This window comes from Lissotriton helveticus, chromosome 4_1 (genome assembly GCF_964261635.1).
Source record: "Lissotriton helveticus chromosome 4_1, aLisHel1.1, whole genome shotgun sequence".
NCBI classification, from domain to species: Eukaryota; Metazoa; Chordata; class Amphibia; order Caudata; family Salamandridae; genus Lissotriton; species Lissotriton helveticus.
Window position 1 is genome coordinate 76084685 of NC_136063.1, and position 21619 is coordinate 76106303.

The following is a 21619-nucleotide window of genomic DNA, read 5'->3' on the forward strand; positions in this document are numbered from 1 at the left end:
TGAAAGAGACGTAAGTGAAGATAGGTGCTATATACATGATAAACTACATGAGGCCATGGAGCACTATCTACCCAAGTTATTTGAATTTAGTGTAAACCTTAAATCTTGTAGCCAATTGGCAGGGAATTCAGACTGGAAAATATGCTGTTTATCACAGTTTGTTGTAATGTTTAGATGGAACAAGCTCAGGTTTGTTTGTTACACAGTAAAGATGTTATAATATTTCCAAGAGTGCCTCTTCAGAACAGCTTGTAAACCCTATAGCTGTTTAGTGAATACATTCCAAAATTGCCCTGTGAAATACACATTTGATCCAATTTTTTCAACATTTTCCTTCGGGAGGGAGACAGAACCCAAGGACCTTGATCATAAGTTCTAGGGAGAAGTCATGCTCCCTCTTTTGGTGAAAATTTGGGCAGCTTTTCAAGCAACACAGCATTAAAGGGTCAGGCCAGGGCTGCTTTGCGCAGAATGCATGCATGTCTGTTAAGCAACCAAGTCCAGCGTGGGGCTCAAGTCCTACCACTTTGCTTCGCTTGGACTTGCTAAGCCAGAACAATAATGGAAAAAAACAAAACTAAAAGTTCCAGAACACTAATGAGATTACCTAGAAGACAGACTGTAGGTGTCTCGCACGACAAGGGGATAATTGGGAGGAATGATTAAATGCTAAAAGGGTATGATTTTTACTTATTGTTTTGTATTAAAAAGGCAATAACTGTTTACAGGTGTGGAGAATAATAACAACCCCACAAAGGCACTTTTAATTTTATCTTGCAATTTAGCCACCACCCAAATCCACCTCCCCTTAGCATCTCTATGAACCTGAAGGAATTCCCAGGCTAGATCCCTTGAGAAATACATAGCAACGCCTCTCTGGGCCACCCCTGCTGATGAAAAAAATACCTTGGAGAAGTAATTAGGAATGAACAACTTCGGACTGTTAGACTTCAAATGAGTCTCCTGAAAAAAAGACCACCTGGGGTCTAATAAAAATTATCCATTTCAGCAACGCCCCATACTTCTGTTTGTTTAACATTCCATTTGCATTAATTGACAGGATATTACAAGTATTAAATTTCATCTGAAAGAGTATTCTATCACTATTGAGTACCTATTATTAAAACTAAAACAAGTAAAATACCCATTGCTCATATTCCTTTTTGCTACATTTACCCCTCCCCTCCCCCAACCTCCCCAGGAATGTGAAAGTCCCACTCCCTTCCACGCTGGCCACATTCCTCCCACTTCTTCTGATCTGGGTGTCCTTTTGTTACACCCTGAGTGACCCGTGAATCTGATACCGCCCCATACTATTATTGTACACTATTCCTGCTTAGGGAAGAAAAAACACCAGAGCAAAAGAGGCCTAAGTTAGATTTCCCCTTTTCAGACCTTGCTCCTGAAGAAATCTCCTTCAGAAGAGATTGCGCCTCTTCTATGTCCGTAAACAAATGAAATTTTCCTTTAACCAGGACCTTCAATTTTGACTGCAGCGCAATCGAGGCTTGAGCGCCATTTGCCAGAGTCACCTGATGCTGAGCTGATCTGCCTCCAGTGCTGGGGATAGAACCGTGAGCCCTGTGTTCGGGAGTCAGCCTCCCTGGCCGTTGCGCCGCACCTCTCCCACCATTGCGCCACTTCTCTCTCACCATTGGGGTATACATCCTGCAAGGTTTCAGGGCCAAATATTCATGCCCGGTGCAAATGGGGCCAAAAAAATCAGCATAGGCGAGTTGGGCCTGAATCTGATCGAAGCTGTATTTTCTGAGTTTGTGAGAATGAGATCTGTCTGACCAGAATGAAATCTCCACTTTCTACCAACAGAAATTATGAGACCTACAGAACCTTTCCATTTTTCTGCCTGCCTACTACAAACAGAATCTTATTCATAATTTAAGATATTTATAATAGATGACTCTACCTCGATGGGGGAGGATGAGAAAATGAAAGGATGTGAAAGAGACGTAAGTGAAGATAGGTGCTATATACATGATAAACTACATGAGGCCATGGAGCACTATCTACCCAAGTTATTTGAATTTAGTGTAAACCTTAAATCTTGTAGCCAATTGGCAGGGAATTCAGACTGGAAAATATGCTGTTTATCACAGTTTGTTGTAATGTTTAGATGGAACAAGCTCAGGTTTGTTTGTTACACAGTAAAGATGTTATAATATTTCCAAGAGTGCCTCTTCAGAACAGCTTGTAAACCCTATAGCTGTTTAGTGAATACATTCCAAAATTGCCCTGTGAAATACACATTTGATCCAATTTTTTCAACATTTTCCTTCGGGAGGGAGACAGAACCCAAGGACCTTGATCATAAGTTCTAGGGAGAAGTCATGCTCCCTCTTTTGGTGAAAATTTGGGCAGCTTTTCAAGCAACACAGCATTAAAGGGTCAGGCCAGGGCTGCTTTGCGCAGAATGCATGCATGTCTGTTAAGCAACCAAGTCCAGCGTGGGGCTCAAGTCCTACCACTTTGCTTCGCTTGGACTTGCTAAGCCAGAACAATAATGGAAAAAAACAAAACTAAAAGTTCCAGAACACTAATGAGATTACCTAGAAGACAGACTGTAGGTGTCTCGCACGACAAGGGGATAATTGGGAGGAATGATTAAATGCTAAAAGGGTATGATTTTTACTTATTGTTTTGTATTAAAAAGGCAATAACTGTTTACAGGTGTGGAGAATAATAACAACCCCACAAAGGCACTTTTAATTTTATCTTGCAATTTAGCCACCACCCAAATCCACCTCCCCTTAGCATCTCTATGAACCTGAAGGAATTCCCAGGCTAGATCCCTTGAGAAATACATAGCAACGCCTCTCTGGGCCACCCCTGCTGATGAAAAAAATACCTTGGAGAAGTAATTAGGAATGAACAACTTCGGACTGTTAGACTTCAAATGAGTCTCCTGAAAAAAAGACCACCTGGGGTCTAATAAAAATTATCCATTTCAGCAACGCCCCATACTTCTGTTTGTTTAACATTCCATTTGCATTAATTGACAGGATATTACAAGTATTAAATTTCATCTGAAAGAGTATTCTATCACTATTGAGTACCTATTATTAAAACTAAAACAAGTAAAATACCCATTGCTCATATTCCTTTTTGCTACATTTACCCCTCCCCTCCCCCAACCTCCCCAGGAATGTGAAAGTCCCACTCCCTTCCACGCTGGCCACATTCCTCCCACTTCTTCTGATCTGGGTGTCCTTTTGTTACACCCTGAGTGACCCGTGAATCTGATACCGCCCCATACTATTATTGTACACTATTCCTGCTTAGGGAAGAAAAAACACCAGAGCAAAAGAGGCCTAAGTTAGATTTCCCCTTTTCAGACCTTGCTCCTGAAGAAATCTCCTTCAGAAGAGATTGCGCCTCTTCTATGTCCGTAAACAAATGAAATTTTCCTTTAACCAGGACCTTCAATTTTGACTGCAGCGCAATCGAGGCTTGAGCGCCATTTGCCAGAGTCACCTGATGCTGAGCTGATCTGCCTCCAGTGCTGGGGATAGAACCGTGAGCCCTGTGTTCGGGAGTCAGCCTCCCTGGCCGTTGCGCCGCACCTCTCCCACCATTGCGCCACTTCTCTCTCACCATTGGGGTATACATCCTGCAAGGTTTCAGGGCCAAATATTCATGCCCGGTGCAAATGGGGCCAAAAAAATCAGCATAGGCGAGTTGGGCCTGAATCTGATCGAAGCTGTATTTTCTGAGTTTGTGAGAATGAGATCTGTCTGACCAGAATGAAATCTCCACTTTCTACCAACAGAAATTATGAGACCTACAGAACCTTTCCATTTTTCTGCCTGCCTACTACAAACAGAATCTTATTCATAATTTAAGATATTTATAATAGATGACTCTACCTCGATGGGGGAGGATGAGAAAATGAAAGGATGTGAAAGAGACGTAAGTGAAGATAGGTGCTATATACATGATAAACTACATGAGGCCATGGAGCACTATCTACCCAAGTTATTTGAATTTAGTGTAAACCTTAAATCTTGTAGCCAATTGGCAGGGAATTCAGACTGGAAAATATGCTGTTTATCACAGTTTGTTGTAATGTTTAGATGGAACAAGCTCAGGTTTGTTTGTTACACAGTAAAGATGTTATAATATTTCCAAGAGTGCCTCTTCAGAACAGCTTGTAAACCCTATAGCTGTTTAGTGAATACATTCCAAAATTGCCCTGTGAAATACACATTTGATCCAATTTTTTCAACATTTTCCTTCGGGAGGGAGACAGAACCCAAGGACCTTGATCATAAGTTCTAGGGAGAAGTCATGCTCCCTCTTTTGGTGAAAATTTGGGCAGCTTTTCAAGCAACACAGCATTAAAGGGTCAGGCCAGGGCTGCTTTGCGCAGAATGCATGCATGTCTGTTAAGCAACCAAGTCCAGCGTGGGGCTCAAGTCCTACCACTTTGCTTCGCTTGGACTTGCTAAGCCAGAACAATAATGGAAAAAAACAAAACTAAAAGTTCCAGAACACTAATGAGATTACCTAGAAGACAGACTGTAGGTGTCTCGCACGACAAGGGGATAATTGGGAGGAATGATTAAATGCTAAAAGGGTATGATTTTTACTTATTGTTTTGTATTAAAAAGGCAATAACTGTTTACAGGTGTGGAGAATAATAACAACCCCACAAAGGCACTTTTAATTTTATCTTGCAATTTAGCCACCACCCAAATCCACCTCCCCTTAGCATCTCTATGAACCTGAAGGAATTCCCAGGCTAGATCCCTTGAGAAATACATAGCAACGCCTCTCTGGGCCACCCCTGCTGATGAAAAAAATACCTTGGAGAAGTAATTAGGAATGAACAACTTCGGACTGTTAGACTTCAAATGAGTCTCCTGAAAAAAAGACCACCTGGGGTCTAATAAAAATTATCCATTTCAGCAACGCCCCATACTTCTGTTTGTTTAACATTCCATTTGCATTAATTGACAGGATATTACAAGTATTAAATTTCATCTGAAAGAGTATTCTATCACTATTGAGTACCTATTATTAAAACTAAAACAAGTAAAATACCCATTGCTCATATTCCTTTTTGCTACATTTACCCCTCCCCTCCCCCAACCTCCCCAGGAATGTGAAAGTCCCACTCCCTTCCACGCTGGCCACATTCCTCCCACTTCTTCTGATCTGGGTGTCCTTTTGTTACACCCTGAGTGACCCGTGAATCTGATACCGCCCCATACTATTATTGTACACTATTCCTGCTTAGGGAAGAAAAAACACCAGAGCAAAAGAGGCCTAAGTTAGATTTCCCCTTTTCAGACCTTGCTCCTGAAGAAATCTCCTTCAGAAGAGATTGCGCCTCTTCTATGTCCGTAAACAAATGAAATTTTCCTTTAACCAGGACCTTCAATTTTGACTGCAGCGCAATCGAGGCTTGAGCGCCATTTGCCAGAGTCACCCGATGCTGAGCTGATCTGCCTCCAGTGCTGGGGATAGAACCGTGAGCCCTGTGTTCGGGAGTCAGCCTCCCTGGCCGTTGCGCCGCACCTCTCCCACCATTGCGCCACTTCTCTCTCACCATTGGGGTATACATCCTGCAAGGTTTCAGGGCCAAATATTCATGCCCGGTGCAAATGGGGCCAAAAAAATCAGCATAGGCGAGTTGGGCCTGAATCTGATCGAAGCTGTATTTTCTGAGTTTGTGAGAATGAGATCTGTCTGACCAGAATGAAATCTCCACTTTCTACCAACAGAAATTATGAGACCTACAGAACCTTTCCATTTTTCTGCCTGCCTACTACAAACAGAATCTTATTCATAATTTAAGATATTTATAATAGATGACTCTACCTCGATGGGGGAGGATGAGAAAATGAAAGGATGTGAAAGAGACGTAAGTGAAGATAGGTGCTATATACATGATAAACTACATGAGGCCATGGAGCACTATCTACCCAAGTTATTTGAATTTAGTGTAAACCTTAAATCTTGTAGCCAATTGGCAGGGAATTCAGACTGGAAAATATGCTGTTTATCACAGTTTGTTGTAATGTTTAGATGGAACAAGCTCAGGTTTGTTTGTTACACAGTAAAGATGTTATAATATTTCCAAGAGTGCCTCTTCAGAACAGCTTGTAAACCCTATAGCTGTTTAGTGAATACATTCCAAAATTGCCCTGTGAAATACACATTTGATCCAATTTTTTCAACATTTTCCTTCGGGAGGGAGACAGAACCCAAGGACCTTGATCATAAGTTCTAGGGAGAAGTCATGCTCCCTCTTTTGGTGAAAATTTGGGCAGCTTTTCAAGCAACACAGCATTAAAGGGTCAGGCCAGGGCTGCTTTGCGCAGAATGCATGCATGTCTGTTAAGCAACCAAGTCCAGCGTGGGGCTCAAGTCCTACCACTTTGCTTCGCTTGGACTTGCTAAGCCAGAACAATAATGGAAAAAAACAAAACTAAAAGTTCCAGAACACTAATGAGATTACCTAGAAGACAGACTGTAGGTGTCTCGCACGACAAGGGGATAATTGGGAGGAATGATTAAATGCTAAAAGGGTATGATTTTTACTTATTGTTTTGTATTAAAAAGGCAATAACTGTTTACAGGTGTGGAGAATAATAACAACCCCACAAAGGCACTTTTAATTTTATCTTGCAATTTAGCCACCACCCAAATCCACCTCCCCTTAGCATCTCTATGAACCTGAAGGAATTCCCAGGCTAGATCCCTTGAGAAATACATAGCAACGCCTCTCTGGGCCACCCCTGCTGATGAAAAAAATACCTTGGAGAAGTAATTAGGAATGAACAACTTCGGACTGTTAGACTTCAAATGAGTCTCCTGAAAAAAAGACCACCTGGGGTCTAATAAAAATTATCCATTTCAGCAACGCCCCATACTTCTGTTTGTTTAACATTCCATTTGCATTAATTGACAGGATATTACAAGTATTAAATTTCATCTGAAAGAGTATTCTATCACTATTGAGTACCTATTATTAAAACTAAAACAAGTAAAATACCCATTGCTCATATTCCTTTTTGCTACATTTACCCCTCCCCTCCCCCAACCTCCCCAGGAATGTGAAAGTCCCACTCCCTTCCACGCTGGCCACATTCCTCCCACTTCTTCTGATCTGGGTGTCCTTTTGTTACACCCTGAGTGACCCGTGAATCTGATACCGCCCCATACTATTATTGTACACTATTCCTGCTTAGGGAAGAAAAAACACCAGAGCAAAAGAGGCCTAAGTTAGATTTCCCCTTTTCAGACCTTGCTCCTGAAGAAATCTCCTTCAGAAGAGATTGCGCCTCTTCTATGTCCGTAAACAAATGAAATTTTCCTTTAACCGGGACCTTCAATTTTGACTGCAGCGCAATCGAGGCTTGAGCGCCATTTGCCAGAGTCACCTGATGCTGAGCTGATCTGCCTCCAGTGCTGGGGATAGAACCGTGAGCCCTGTGTTCGGGAGTCAGCCTCCCTGGCCGTTGCGCTGCACCTCTCCCACCATTGCGCCACTTCTCTCTCACCATTGGGGTATACATCCTGCAAGGTTTCAGGGCCAAATATTCATGCCCGGTGCAAATGGGGCCCCATGCAATACCAGTTGGACTGCTCTTTCCCATATCTTGCAAACTTGTCTGAGCACACAGGGTATGGAAGTTGGGACCCTCATACCCTTCATTATTAATTCCATCAACGGAATGTCGTTACAAGTATTCCTCAGCAATCTAGAGTTCCAATTCTCAAGGTCATTCATCCAATGCACCACGTGTTGCTGTTGAGCTGCAAGACAGTAAAGCTCCGTGTTTGGTAATTCGAGACCTCCCTTACCCCTTGTGCGCCCAAGAGTAGACAGACTACCCCATTTCCTCTCTGATGCCCACAGTATTTCGACTGTCATCTTATCTAGGTCCCCCAAAGTATTTTCTACAAATCTCAGGGGACCCCTGAAAAATGTAGAGGCATCGTGAGGTTCCGTGAATTCTGGACCCGTTTCATAAATATCGTCGTATCATGACGATTTTGGTATCAGCAGACCGAAAATGGCGAGTATAATATATACGAGTGTTTTCGTCATGTTCGAGTGACGAGATCACCATGAAATCGGAGATTCCGTTCTGAACCCTCGGGTTCCATTTTGTGCACGGCAGACATTTTGTGGTTGCCCTCACATAGGCCGATGACTAAGGCCGAACGAGTCTTTGGGACACGTACACCTTTAGCTGACTTCTGTGTGACCTGGGCAAGCTGACTCCGTTGCCCGAAGCCAAACCTGTTAGGCCAGTTCCTTTCCCAGCAGCTGGTCGAGATTGAGGATCAAGGCACAGGACACCATAAACCCTTTATTGCACACAGCTATGTCTTATCTTACTCACACCTGTCTCTGCTCCTTTCTTTTTGGCCTGTTTTACGATGAGGAGGTGCCCGTTTTTATTAGGGGTCCGTCCGAGTTATCTGATGAAGAGTGTTGGGCCTTGCCGGGTAATTGATGGTGGGCTGGACAATGAAATGTGGGTTTGTCATGCAATGCTTTTGTCGTGTACACATGGGATTGGTTTACTGTAAATAAGGAATGTTTGCCTGAAGCATAGTATTTTGTATAGAAATGGTTGACTGGCTTTGTAAAGTTGAGCAGTCTCCTACGAATATACAGCCACTGTACTTCGTGGACCTCTGTTACTGGTTGCAGCCAATAAATTTGATCTTTGACGTCACGAAGAAGTTGCCGCGTTTCTGTAATTCTGAGAAAGGTGAATCCGGAGATTTCGGGTGTGTCCCCTGGCACCGCTGGGTTCTAAATAACCCGGTTCTCCATTTGGCGCCCAACGTGGGGCGACTTCAGCGGTACCGGTCCAAGCCTGATGATCTTGAGGAGCTTTGTGTGAAAATTCTGGAGGACGGCCAGCCACCTCATCGACCCCTGTATGTCGTCGTGGTCCGAAAGTCTTTGCTGCGAGGTTCCCAGCTATCCGACGGCTACGAAGGACTGCTGCCCTGACTGTCGCCCTGTCTTGGACCCTTAGACAATTTGTAGAGCGAGACGATAGACGGGTCTTCTGGTGATGTCATCGATACCTCAGTTAAGTATGAGTGGAGCGTCTCCCAGTCCTTAGTTTTGGGTATCCCTTTGGGATCTTTGATTTGGAACTTGCAAGTACCAAAGCCGAGGGACTCGTGTATTCACGAGACTATCGTATTCGATAATCCTTTGAAGTTTGAAGCTAGACTAGTGAGCGAAGTTGCCTGGTCTTAGCAGACTTGGACATTTGTTTTGTTGTGGTTGAAAAAGGGATTCCCGATTGGAGGACTCGTGTCCGGTTCCTCCAATTGGAACTCCAACCTATGAGCTCTATGTGAAGCACGGCGTGGGCCCTATCACCTATAATGAAGTATGGGTTAGGTACACTAGGAAAGATGGTGTCTTAAAGTGGCCCCAATATGGTAGTTTTGACGCCGAAGTTCTAGATAATTTAGAGGTTAAACTCTTTAAGAAGAAAGCCCGGCCGGCGATGTTTGACTCTTTCCGCCTATGGCGCAAGGAAGCCAAACAGAAGGAAATTAAATTAGCGAAGAGAAATAAAAGAGAAAGGGGTATCTCGATAATGCAAGCTGCTATGCAGTTTAAAGATAACGAAGAAGAACAGGCGAGTGAGCAGTTGCACAGGCAACGTAAAATGGTGATTGATAAATGCTATCCAGCTTTGCCGCTTCTTCAGCAAGATGCAGCGAAGGAACTTGAGAAAGATCCTTTAATGTTTTATTTGTTGAGTTCGCCACCCCCTTATGCGCAGAGTGCTACAGCACCTCCGCAACCTTTAGTTGTGCAACCTCCAGTTGTGCAGCCTCCTGCTCTTTCACAGCCGCCAGCCCCTCTTCAGTTGACCCCTACTCCTCTGGTCCAGCCTTCTCAAAGGCCACTGACTTTGCTACCTGCTCTGCCTTTAATTCCTGCGCCTTTTTCACCTGCTCTTGCTACCTCCCCTACTACTGCTCCTACGTTGACTTTTTCTCAGTCCGCTTTATCTCCTGTCCTGTCGACCTCTCCTTCTGTTCGACAGAGAATGACTAACACTGTTACTAGTCTTTTGTCTCCTTTCTTTGGGTCGCATAGTACGACCCCTGTTTCGGAGCGTAAACAGTTGCGTAGCCAACTGCCTGATTCTAGAGAGAAAGAAATATTGGATCGTTTGGCGCGTAAATGGGTTACTCGCCCTTTAAGATATGATGTGGAGTCTGTTACGGATGTCTTCCGTCAATGGGAAGCACCGAAGTAGAGATATGTTTTCGATAAGGTGTGTACTTTCCTTCGTGAAGAATGGGAAGATGATGACGTGGGACATGCTCCGTCCGAGTAGTTCCATATACAGTCCGAGTTTGCGAAGGGTACGATTGTGGGTTCCGATGTTGAGAAAGCAGTTGCGACGTTGCTGTCGTTTAGGAGGGAGTCTCCTTCTCAGCTGCTGTTTGAGCCTGACGCTTCTGTTAGGAGAAAGGTGCGACAATATCTCATGAGAGAGGTTCCTCCGGTGTGGAAGGAAGCAACTCAGGCTGATGCCGCTCATAATATTGATGCTGTTCCAGCTCATTTTCAGCGAGTTTGGGTACATGTTCCATGGAAACGTGCTGAAGTTTTAGCTCTTAAGCAGACTTTACCTGACCCCCGTAAAAATCCTGCAGGGTATTACAAGGAATTATCACAGACTGCAGACTCATGTGTTATGAATCTAGCTTATATAGACATGTTGTTTGGGAATGTTGTTCCACAGCCTTTCTGGGGATTGATTGGTCATACGGATCATGCGCAAGAGTTAGGTGACTCATGGGTTAATATTGCTGCTGCAGATGGCAGACAAGTTGGCGGTGCTAAACCTGAGCCTTTGGTAGCAGAACTCACTGGTAAGAACGTTACTTACATGAAGACTTTAATGCCTGTGATGCGTGTAAATTAAGATAAATTGTCTGCGTGTAAGCAGAAGAAAGAGAAAACCGTGTCTGATTTCTTCACTAGGTTTGAAGAGACGTTTATCGACCACAGTGGTCAAGATATGAGTACTGAAGGTGGTCAACGGTTGTTCGTTGACAAGTTTGTACATAATTTACTCCCTGAATTATGTAAGAAACTGAAGGATTCAGAGAGTTCTTGGGCCGTTTCCTCTTCAGCGCAAATACTGGCTACGGCGCAGTACTACGAAAATAGGGATAAGGACGAGAAGGATAGAGCAGACAAGAAGACTAAAGAGTTGAAGACGAAGGTGCTTTTACAGCAAGCGTATCAGCCCCATAATAACCAGCGTGATTATCAGCAGCCTCAGCAGTTTCAGAGAAACTCGCAAAGGTTCGAGTCTCCTCAACAGCGTTTCCTGGTAGGCCCCAATCAGTGCTCATATTGTAAGGAAGAGGGCCATTTCAAGTATAGTTGCCCTATTTTGTTACAGCGTATGAATGGTGTTTCTGGCGCAAGAGGTCGAGGTGTTCCGCAAGCTCCTAGAGGTAAGGGACGTGGAGGTTTCCCCCAGAACGCACGTTCCTTTCCTCCACAAAATACGATGAATAGTTTTGATCAGCAGAATGGTGCATCTGGTAGGACGACTCAGTACTATGCTGACGACTACTATGTCGAAGGTGAAAATGTGGACGATAATGATTGCTAGGACAGCCATGGACAAAGAGAGGGAGTTGTTTCAGTTCCAGTAGATCAGAGTGGACCTTATGTTGAAGTGATTACATCAGGTGTGTCAGAGCCTTTTCTGTTGGATACTGGTGCTACAAAGAGTTCTATTATGCACTCTAGACTCCCTGCCGCACCTTTGTCTGGCTTAACAAATGTTTCAATAGGTTTTTCTGGCGCCCCAGTTAGAAACCCGATTTCTAATCCTTTGTCCCTTTCTGTTGGACCTTGTGAATTCGAAGCACCCCTTATTCTGACGACAGGTTGTGGTGAGAACTTGTTGGGATTGGATCTGTTGAAAAGATTGTATGCGACATTGTATTGTTCTCCTTCGGGAGTACAACTTACACTGGGTAAGAAAGTGGTCACTCCGATGTATTTGTCGAAGGATAAACTTCCGACGGAATTGTCCTCTCTTCCTGATATTCTTTGGGCGACTGGTCCTAACGATGTAGGTCTCCTGGAGATTCCGCCATATGTTGTGACGTTAAAAGCGAACGTTAAAATGCCACGCATTCCCCAATATAGGATCTCTAGTGATGGTGAAAGAGCGTTACTAGCGATCATTTATGATCTGATTGAGAAAGATGTAATTGAAGAAACAAGAGGTATCGTTTGCAATAGCCCTGTTCTGCCTGTTCTGAAACGTACTGACTCTTCTCAGCCACCTGTTTACAGGTTTGTGATTGATCTTAGAGAGGTGAATAAGATAGTTGTGCCACAGTTTCCAGTTGTTCCTGATATCACTGCCTTATTGACTATGATTCCAGCTTCGGCCACTTGGTTCTCGGTGATTGATTCGAAGAATGCTTTCTTCAGCATCCCGATTGCCGAGGAGAGTAGGGATATTTTCGGCTTCTCTTTAGGAGGTCGAAGCTTCCGGTTCAAATGCGCTCCTCAATGCTATTGTGAGAGTCCGTCAATCTATAGTCAGGCTTTGAAAACACAACTTGATGCGATTGTCTTACCTGAGGGTGCTGCTCTTCTTCAGTACGTCGACGATTTGTTAGTTGCTGCCGATACAGAAGAAATTTGTAAGAAAGCTACTTTATCATTGCTGCGTCATTTGCCTGATTTCCATCACAAGGTGTCTCTTTCAAAGTTACAGTATTGTCCACAAGAAGTGACCTACTTAGGTCATCTCTTATCGAAGGAGGGAAGAAGATTGACCCCAGAAAGAATTCAAGCGATTGCGAAGATGAGTGTGCCAATTACACAGAGAGAAGTGCGTGCTTTTCTGGGTATTACGTCATATTGCAGACAATGGATAGCAAATTTTTCTCTGCTGGCCAAACCGCTGGTGGCATTGACCTGTAAAGACACACCGAATCCCCTCCCGTGGTCCGAAGATTGTCAGAAAAGTTTTTCTGAATTGCGTAATGCATTGTGTTCGGCTCCTGTGTTGGGTACCCCCGACTACAGTAAGCCTTTCACACTTTATGTCCACGAGAGAGAGGGATGTGCGTTCTCAGTGTTGACACAGTCTTTTGGGGACAAGCAACGTCCATGTGCGTATTTCTCATCGACTTTGGATCCGGTAGCTAGGGCGTTGCTGAGTTGTTTGAGAGCCGCAGCAGCTGTTTCTATTCGACAGTCTGCTGGTTTGATGATGAATAATACGCTTATCGTGATGGTTCCACATGCAGTGGATACTTTGTTAAACAGGACCAAGACACAGCACTTAACTAGTGCTCGATTGTCAGGTTATGAGCTGACACTCCTAGGGAGTCATGTGCATATAAAGAGGTGCAATACGTTGAATCCAGCCACGTTATTGCCGATTTCAGTAGAGACAGATGTTGTTGAACAGCATGATTGCTTTCTCAGGACAGAGGAAGAAACAAAAGGGAGAATAGATCTTAGGGACACTCCTCTTGTGAAGTGTGATGGTACCTTATGGGTGGATGGTTCATGCTTCAAGCTTCCGAATGGTGATACGACTGCGGCATATGCTGTTACGACTTTGCATACGATTGTTGAAGCTGCACGTATCCCACATAATTCAGCCCAAGCAGCAGAGTTGATTGCACTTACAAGAGCGTGTGTGTTGTCGAAAGGAAAGAAAGTGACCATATATACCAACAGCCAGTATGCGTTTGGTGTGGCCCATAGTTTTGGACGTTTGTGGAAGGAACGTGGGTTCGTTACGTCACACGGGACAAAGATACAGCATGGTCAATTGGTGAATAAGCTCCTGGAGTCACTTACCTTGCTGTTGCAAGTTGCGATTGTGAAATGCAGTGCCCACAAGAAGGTTACAGATGACGTTGGTCTTGGTAATGCGTTTGCAGACGAAGTTGCGAAAGACGTGGCAAGGGATGTGATGAGCTGAATGTATGTTGCGGGTCCGGCGAGATGGGTTCCGGATAGAGGAATGTGTGAGGATACGATCGAGAGTGTAAAGTCGATTCAAGCTGAAGCTACAGAGAAAGAGTTGAGTGTGTGGAGAGAGAGTACGGGTAAATTGGATGCGAATGGTTGTTGGGTTGAGTTGTCAGAGCATCAACGATGGTTGTTACCCGATGCGTACGTGCTTGCAGTGGTTACGATGGCGCATGGAATGGCTCATATCAGTGTGAAAGGGATTTGTAAGTTGCTGGCTCCAGTATGGCAAAATGCTGGAATTCCTAAGTGTGCAGAAAATGTGGTCAAGAATTGTATGGTTTGTTTGAGGTACAATCCTGGTAAGGGAACTCCAACTCCAGCTGGTCATTTTGCTCCTCCGACGTACCCGTTCGAGGTTTTGCAGCTAGATTTTATTCACATGGAGAGATGCAACAACCTGAAATACGTACTCGTGGTTGTTTGTGCCTTTTCGAGATGGGTAGAAGCATATCCCCTGAAAGATAACACTGCCTTGTCCACAGCTAAAGTCCTAGTCAAAGAGTTTTTCCCTAGGTATGGTTTGCCGAGAATGGTCTGGAGTGATAATGGGAGTGAATTTGAGGGTCAAGTGATGAAGAGAGTATGAGAAGGGCTAGGAATCCGCCAAAAGTTCCATGCTGCAAATCACCCCCAATCAGCTGGACTAGTAGAGTGCTATAATGGCACTCTTAAACTGAAACTGGCCAAGATACAAGCGAGCTCTGGTCTTAAATGGCCTGATGCTTTGCCATTAGCACTTTTGTCAACTAGGATGACTGTACATTCTCGAGTGGGACTTAGTCCTTATGAGATTGTGTTTGGTCGCCCGGCCAACATATGGGGAGTGCCGAGGCCGACAAAATTCAGTGAGATTGAACACCCTGTACTGCTTGATTACTTGTATGATTTGACGGCTAAATTGCGTGTTTTACACCAACAGGTTCACGATACATTGCCTCAGGCTTCTGAAGATCCAGGACATGTCACCGATCCTGGCTCGTGGGTGCTGATCAAGAATTTTCAGCGGACAAAGAACGATCAGCCCCGCTGGATCGGCCCCTATTTAGTCCTGTTATCAACGCGATCCGCAGTACGAGTGCAAGGAAAAAAGAACTGGATCCACGGCGTACACTGTAAGAGGGTCCCTTTGCCTCTACCGTACGACCGGTGGGTCCAGGAGGGTATTGCTGATTCTGAAACTGAGGCTGTGCCTCGTTTTCTGCCTTTTAGCGATGCACGTTTGATGGGGACAAGTTCTGAGCGTGAAAGCGACGATCTTCTGCAAGGAGCCGTGCCACCGTCAGTTCGATTGGACACTACCGAACCGGAACTCTTGTTCTGTGACCAGACTTTTCCCGGGAAGGGCCGTTATAATTTACGACCAAAAGTTGTGGGACTAATAAAATAATTTCCTTTGCTATTTTTGAACATACAGCTCTCCCATCTGAGAAACTGTTTTGGCCGATTTTTGTTTTTCAAACCGCCATCCGGGTTCAGCTGTAGGGTCGCGGCATCAAGTCTTTGGAGTGCAAGCCAAAGACACAAGGTCGACGGTTCTGGTTGGTCCTTGGGCGTTCCCTGGACTGACAGACGCATTCCTTAGCACGGAACACCCTACCTCCGCGAGCAGCAAGGTTAGAGGATGGAGTTTTTCGAGATGGAGAGACCTGTTGAAGAAATGAATTTTAGAGCCAAAATGTGTACAATCATGAGCAGAAAATGTTTTTTAATATTGTGTCTTTATATGTTGCTTAGCGTAATGATGTTTTTGATGGGATGTATAATATTCTCGTTTCAAATGACGTTTGCACCCACTACACAGCCCATACCTCCTTTTACTGTTTCCTCACATTCTTTTCACCCTCTGCCTGAACATGAGTCCATTAGAAGATTGGAATTCGCTAATAACTCCTTCGTTCAGCTTCTGCACCAACACCAATTAGTAGTGAACACAACTAACTGTTGGGTGTGTGGTCTTATGCCTCATACTACTGATAAAGGTATTCCTTACCTAGTCCTGCCATTCAGCTATAATGGTTCTGTGTGGGCATACAGAACGATGTTCATCTATGCTCCTGAAGTCCACCCCCTACGTTCTGTGAAAGACAATCCAAAGAATAGTGATCTAGTTAAGGGTATAGTAGACATGATTAGAGGAGCTACTTCCTATGAGACTATCCCGAGAGATGAGACACTAGCGTATATTGGATGTAACGTAACGTAACGTATGGAGTTAGTCTGAGTGAGAACCAGCGAGCGAAAAGATCCTCTCCGATTTGGAACGTACCCCATCAGGGTCATTACTGTCTGCAAGGTAATGGCAAGAATCCGAGAGCTCAGCTAGGGAAGAGTATCTGCAATGAGACATATGTCTTTGCGTCCCAGACTTCCCCATCGTTTCTAGCAGCTAAGGGTACCTATTTTGTCTGGTACGATAGAGCGTACACATGGTTGCCCCCTGCTTTCTCGGGCACATGTTTTGTATCGTTCCTGTTGCCTCCCACCTATACAGCTGCGGCAGATTACCACAAGACAAGAATTGTTAGAGGTGTCTTCAGTAAGGATGTTACTGCAGGACAAGAATTAGGAGATTTCCTGAAAGGTTTTCTGCCGTTTTGGGGACCTATGGTTAACAGCAGGAACATACGACAGTTGATGAGAGTGGTTGAGTCCACCGTAGTTGAAACTGCCGGTGCCCTTAGTAACTTGACTGCTGAGCTCCAGTCGGATCGTCTTATGACTCTTCAGAACAGGGTTGCGTTAGACGTCATACTTGCAGATCGAGGTGGGGTATGTAAAGTGATCCAATCAAGTTGCTGTGTTTTCATTCCAGACAATGCTCTGACAGTGTACCAGGCCATTTCCAAACTGCATAAGATCTCCGAATCTATACACGTGGATAAAGGAGATTGGTCGTTGATGGGAAGGTTTTGGGAACTGTTATCCGCCTGGGGATGGAAGATTCTGATGGTCATTGGGATGATCTTAGCCATCCTTTTCCTGTTCTGTCTTTGTGTACAGTGTGCTCCTGCTATATGTGGCCTCTGTGCTACATCGTGTGTAAGGAAACCTGTATCAAAGGACGTACTAAGTAATAGGATGATGCTACAGCAACATCTCGATGATTTTATGAATATCGACCTGGACTCAGATTAGCGTGAGTGTAGGTTATTGCCTATGTAAGGGCAAAAGGAGGGTCTGAGGTTCCGTGAATTCTGGACCCGTTTCATAAATATCGTCGTATCATGACGATTTTGGTATCAGCAGACCGAAAATGGTGAGTATAATATATACGAGTGTTTTCGTCATGTTCGAGTGACGAGATCACCATGAAATCGGAGATTCCGTTCTGAACCCTCGGGTTCCATTTTGTGCACGGCAGCCATTTTGTGGTTGCCCTCACATAGGCCGATGACTAAGGCGAACGAGTCTTTGGGACACGTACACCTTTAGCTGACTTCTGTGTGACCTGGGCAAGCTGACTCCGTAAGCCAAACCTGTTAGGCCAGTTCCTTTCCCAGCAGCTGGTCGAGATTGAGGATCAAGGCACAGGACACCATAAACCCTTTATTGCACACAGCTATGTCTTATCTTACTCACACCTGTCTCTGCTCCTTTCTTTTGGCCTGTTTTACGATGAGGAGGTGCCCGTTTTTATTAGGGGTCCGTCCGAGTTATCTGATGAAGAGTGTTGGGCCTTGCCGGGTAATTGATGGTGGGCTGGACAATGAAATGTGGGTTCGTCATGCAATGCTTTTGTCGTGTACACATGGGATTGGTTTACTGTAAATAAAGAATGTTTGCCTGAAGCGTAATATTTTGTATAAAAAGGGTTGACTGGCTTTGTAAAGTTGAGCAGTCTCCTACGAATATACAGCCACTGTACTTCGTGGACCTCTGTTACTGGTTGCAGCCAATAAATTTGATCTTTGACGTCACCAAGAAGTTGCCGCGTTTCTGTAATTCTGAGACAGGTGAATCCGGAGATTTCGGGTGTGTCCCCTGGCACCGCTGGGTTCTAAATAACCCGGTTCTCCATTCGGGGCAAGATTATCATTTTAACTAACATCAATATCCCCATCAAGGCTAAACATAGGGTGTTCCAAAATTGTATTGATGGTTTTAAACTTTCGAGTACCCTAACTATATTTGCAACTTCAAACTCCAGCACCCCATGTGTGAATCTAATCCGCAGATACCTGACACTATTTGTTTCCCAAGGAAGATCCTCCTCCGACCTGCAGGCTAAATCTCCTGGGAACAGTTTAGATTTGGAACAGTTAATGTACAACCCTTAACTTAAAACACGGAGTAAGGCGAACCATTATTCAAGTACGGCTAGGAATATTTCCCCTGAAATCACACACTTTTAAATGGTCATCAAAAGAAGGAGGGACTAATCTCTGTGACTTATGTAAGGGTGGTGTGCAAGACCTAGAACACGTTCTGTTCGTATGTCCAAATGAGACCGTTGTAGCAGCCAGGAACAGATACATTACTCTGATCAAAACAAAATGTAATATAAATTCGGTCCAGAAGTTGATTTCCCTCTCCAAAGCTCCACCCAATGAATTTGTCTGTATTAACATGTATAACTGTTTAAAGTCTTTTTTTTAATTATATTAATGCGATAATTTTATCAGCAAAAACTGTAATTTTTATTGTCTAAAAATTTATTGTTCTCTTAAGAGAACTGAATCAAATAAATTATTTCATTTCATTTACAACCCGGACACCTCGCCAAACCTGATGAGGAGTGCCAACATAATGGGGGCTGAGTATAAAGGCTGACTTAGACAGAGCAAGGAGTCATCGGCGTAAAACAAGACCACATGTGCATTCTCCCCAATCTGTATTCCAAAGCCTTGTGGCACATCCCAGAGCTGGCAAGCCATTGCTTCATCGCCAGCGTGAATAGCATGGGAGACAAAGGGCAGCCCTGTCTGGTCCCACATTGTAGGGAGAACCTCTGCAAATACCATCCTCCCCACTCTCACCGTCAGGTCACTGCAGAGCAGTTGCACTCATTTTAAATAATGCTCCCCAATGCCTACCTTCTGCAGCACCCTCCACAAGTACTCCCACAACAGGGAATCAAATGCTTGTTCAATGTCAAGAAGCACTAGCACAAATTGGCCTTCTTCGAGAGCAGTGGGTGCATGACCAAAGAGAGCTTTTCAAATTGCATAGGATATTCCTCAGCGGTATAAATCAGCATGGGTCCTCTTGGACCAGCTGCAACATAATGAATGAATGAATTAAAGCATTTATAAAGCGCACCTATTGCTGAGGTGTCTTGGAGCTGAAAGGGAGTGGTGACTGGTACGCGGCAGGCAGGGATTAGACGGATATCGTAGGAAACAACCAGGTTTTGATCCTCCTCCTAAACATAACTCAGTCATGTTGTAACCTAATAGCGATCGGCATTGTGTTCCAGAGTTTGGCTTCCTAGTATGAGAGGGTTCTCCCCCCCATTTAGCTCTACGGATTATAGGGATCAGGACGAGTCCTTTATTAGCAGACCTCAATTCGCGTCCCGGGACATGCCCGCGAAACAGTGGCTGAAAGCTCAGAGATCCTCCTCCATAGAGTGCCTTATGCACAAAGCAGATAGCATTTAAATTCAATGGGCTTCTGGACCGGGAGCCAGTGGAGCTCCCGAAGACTGTTAGAGATGGGGTGGTATTTAGGAATGTTAAGAAGTAGCCGAGCAGCAGCATTTTGCAAAGCTTGAAGTTTCCGTATTTGGCCTTTGTCAATGCCATAAAATAGTACATTCAAATAATCAATTCTGGAGAGGATCAGTGCTACTACCACCATTTTGCGAAGGCCTAGAGGAATGAAAGGTAAGACCTTACGCAACACTTTTATGAGGAAAAAGCATGAAGAGGTCAGGGAGTTACACTGGCCAGCAAAATTATATTGATCATCAAACATAATGCCCAAGTTTTTCTTCTTGTTGGGTACCCGGCAACACCCGGCATTTGCTGACCACCATGAAGAATTCCAAAAGGAGCGGCCTTTTCCAGATTCCACCACCTCCGTTCTTTCAGTGTTCAGCTTGAGGGAGTTGGAATGCATCCATTCAACGATGTGTTTCATACAATTATGGAACTTATTCACCACCGTTTCGATATTCATGGATATGGATATCACGATCTGTGTGTCATCTGCATATGAGATCAAAGCAAAACCATGTGCTTTGATCAATCTAGCCAGAGGGGACACATAAATATTAAACAGGGTCGGTGACAGGGCTGACCCCTGTGGGATGCCACATTAGAGGAAAAAAGGTTCAGAAATCAGATCACCCCAAGACTCTCTAGCCTGTGTATTAATACCTGATGGTTGACCGTATCAAACGCTGCAAAGAGATCCAGTAAGATGAGAATGGCCCTCCCCACACCATCAACTTGTTTGTGGATCTCCTCGGTGGCCAAGGCCAGGGCCGACTCCATGGAGTGACCTGATCTAAACCTGTGTTGGGCGGGGTAAAGAAGATTGTTGGATTCAAGGTAGGTGGTTAGCTGCTGATCGATGGATCTTTCTAGGATTTTTGCAGCCAACGGTAGGAATGAAATAGGCCAGTAGTTCTTAGTTTCAGAGGGATGTAAGGATGGCTTCTTTAATATAGGTCGTATGGAGGATTTTTTTCAAGTAGATGAGAAGGTGCCTGATAGACATACATTGTTAATAAGGGAGGTCAGGTATGTGCTTGCCCTATCTGCAACCATCTGGAGAATGTGAGGGGGCTGGGGTCTGCCGAGGAGTCAGATTGTATTGTTTTTAGCAATTTGCATACAGTCTCCTGGGTCAGTGGCAAGAAAGATGTTAATTGGCAAGGAGGGGGTTCATCCACAGCGGACCATGTATTTTGGTTCTGCTGTCTGTGTTAGAGGTATTTACTGCAAGCTCCTTATAGATGATTTGGACCTTGTCCTGAAAGAAGTTTGCTAGCCTATTACAGAATGCTGGATCAGGAGTAAATTGATTGGTTCGCAGCAATTTGGAGAGCGTGTCGATGGTTTTAAATAATTCTCTAGAAGAACCTTTAGCAGCCTTGATTTTAGTGGGAAAAAGTTTTTTAGCAAGCATAATAGCTTCTTTGTATTCAACTAGGGCAGTCGTATAGCTCAGTTTACCTTACTCAGTGTAATCCACTCTCCAGGCGCGCTCTAGGCGTCTACATTTAGATTTGATGGTTTTATGTTCAATACTATACCAAGGCGCCGACGGTTGCACCATTTGTTGTTTGGTGGTTATTTCTGGGGCCAGACAATCTACCACAGACCTAATGCAGCTGCCAAAGTCTTCCGCCGCCTTGTTATTATCTAAGGCTGGGCAGGGAGTGCCAGTCCCAAGAGTTTCCTCAAGGTTAGTTTTAGTAATTTTATGCCAGGGTTTTGAGATTCACCATTTTTGTTTTCTCTCGGGCCTCATTTCTCTAACTGGACAATGGAGTGTGAAAAACACCGCCTCGTGATCTGTCCATGTGAGTGGAAGACTTTCATCAAATCCAATATGGGGGTTTTTCGTAAAAATGCTGTCCAGAGTACGACCGGCATTGTGGGTTGTGCCAGTAACTATCTG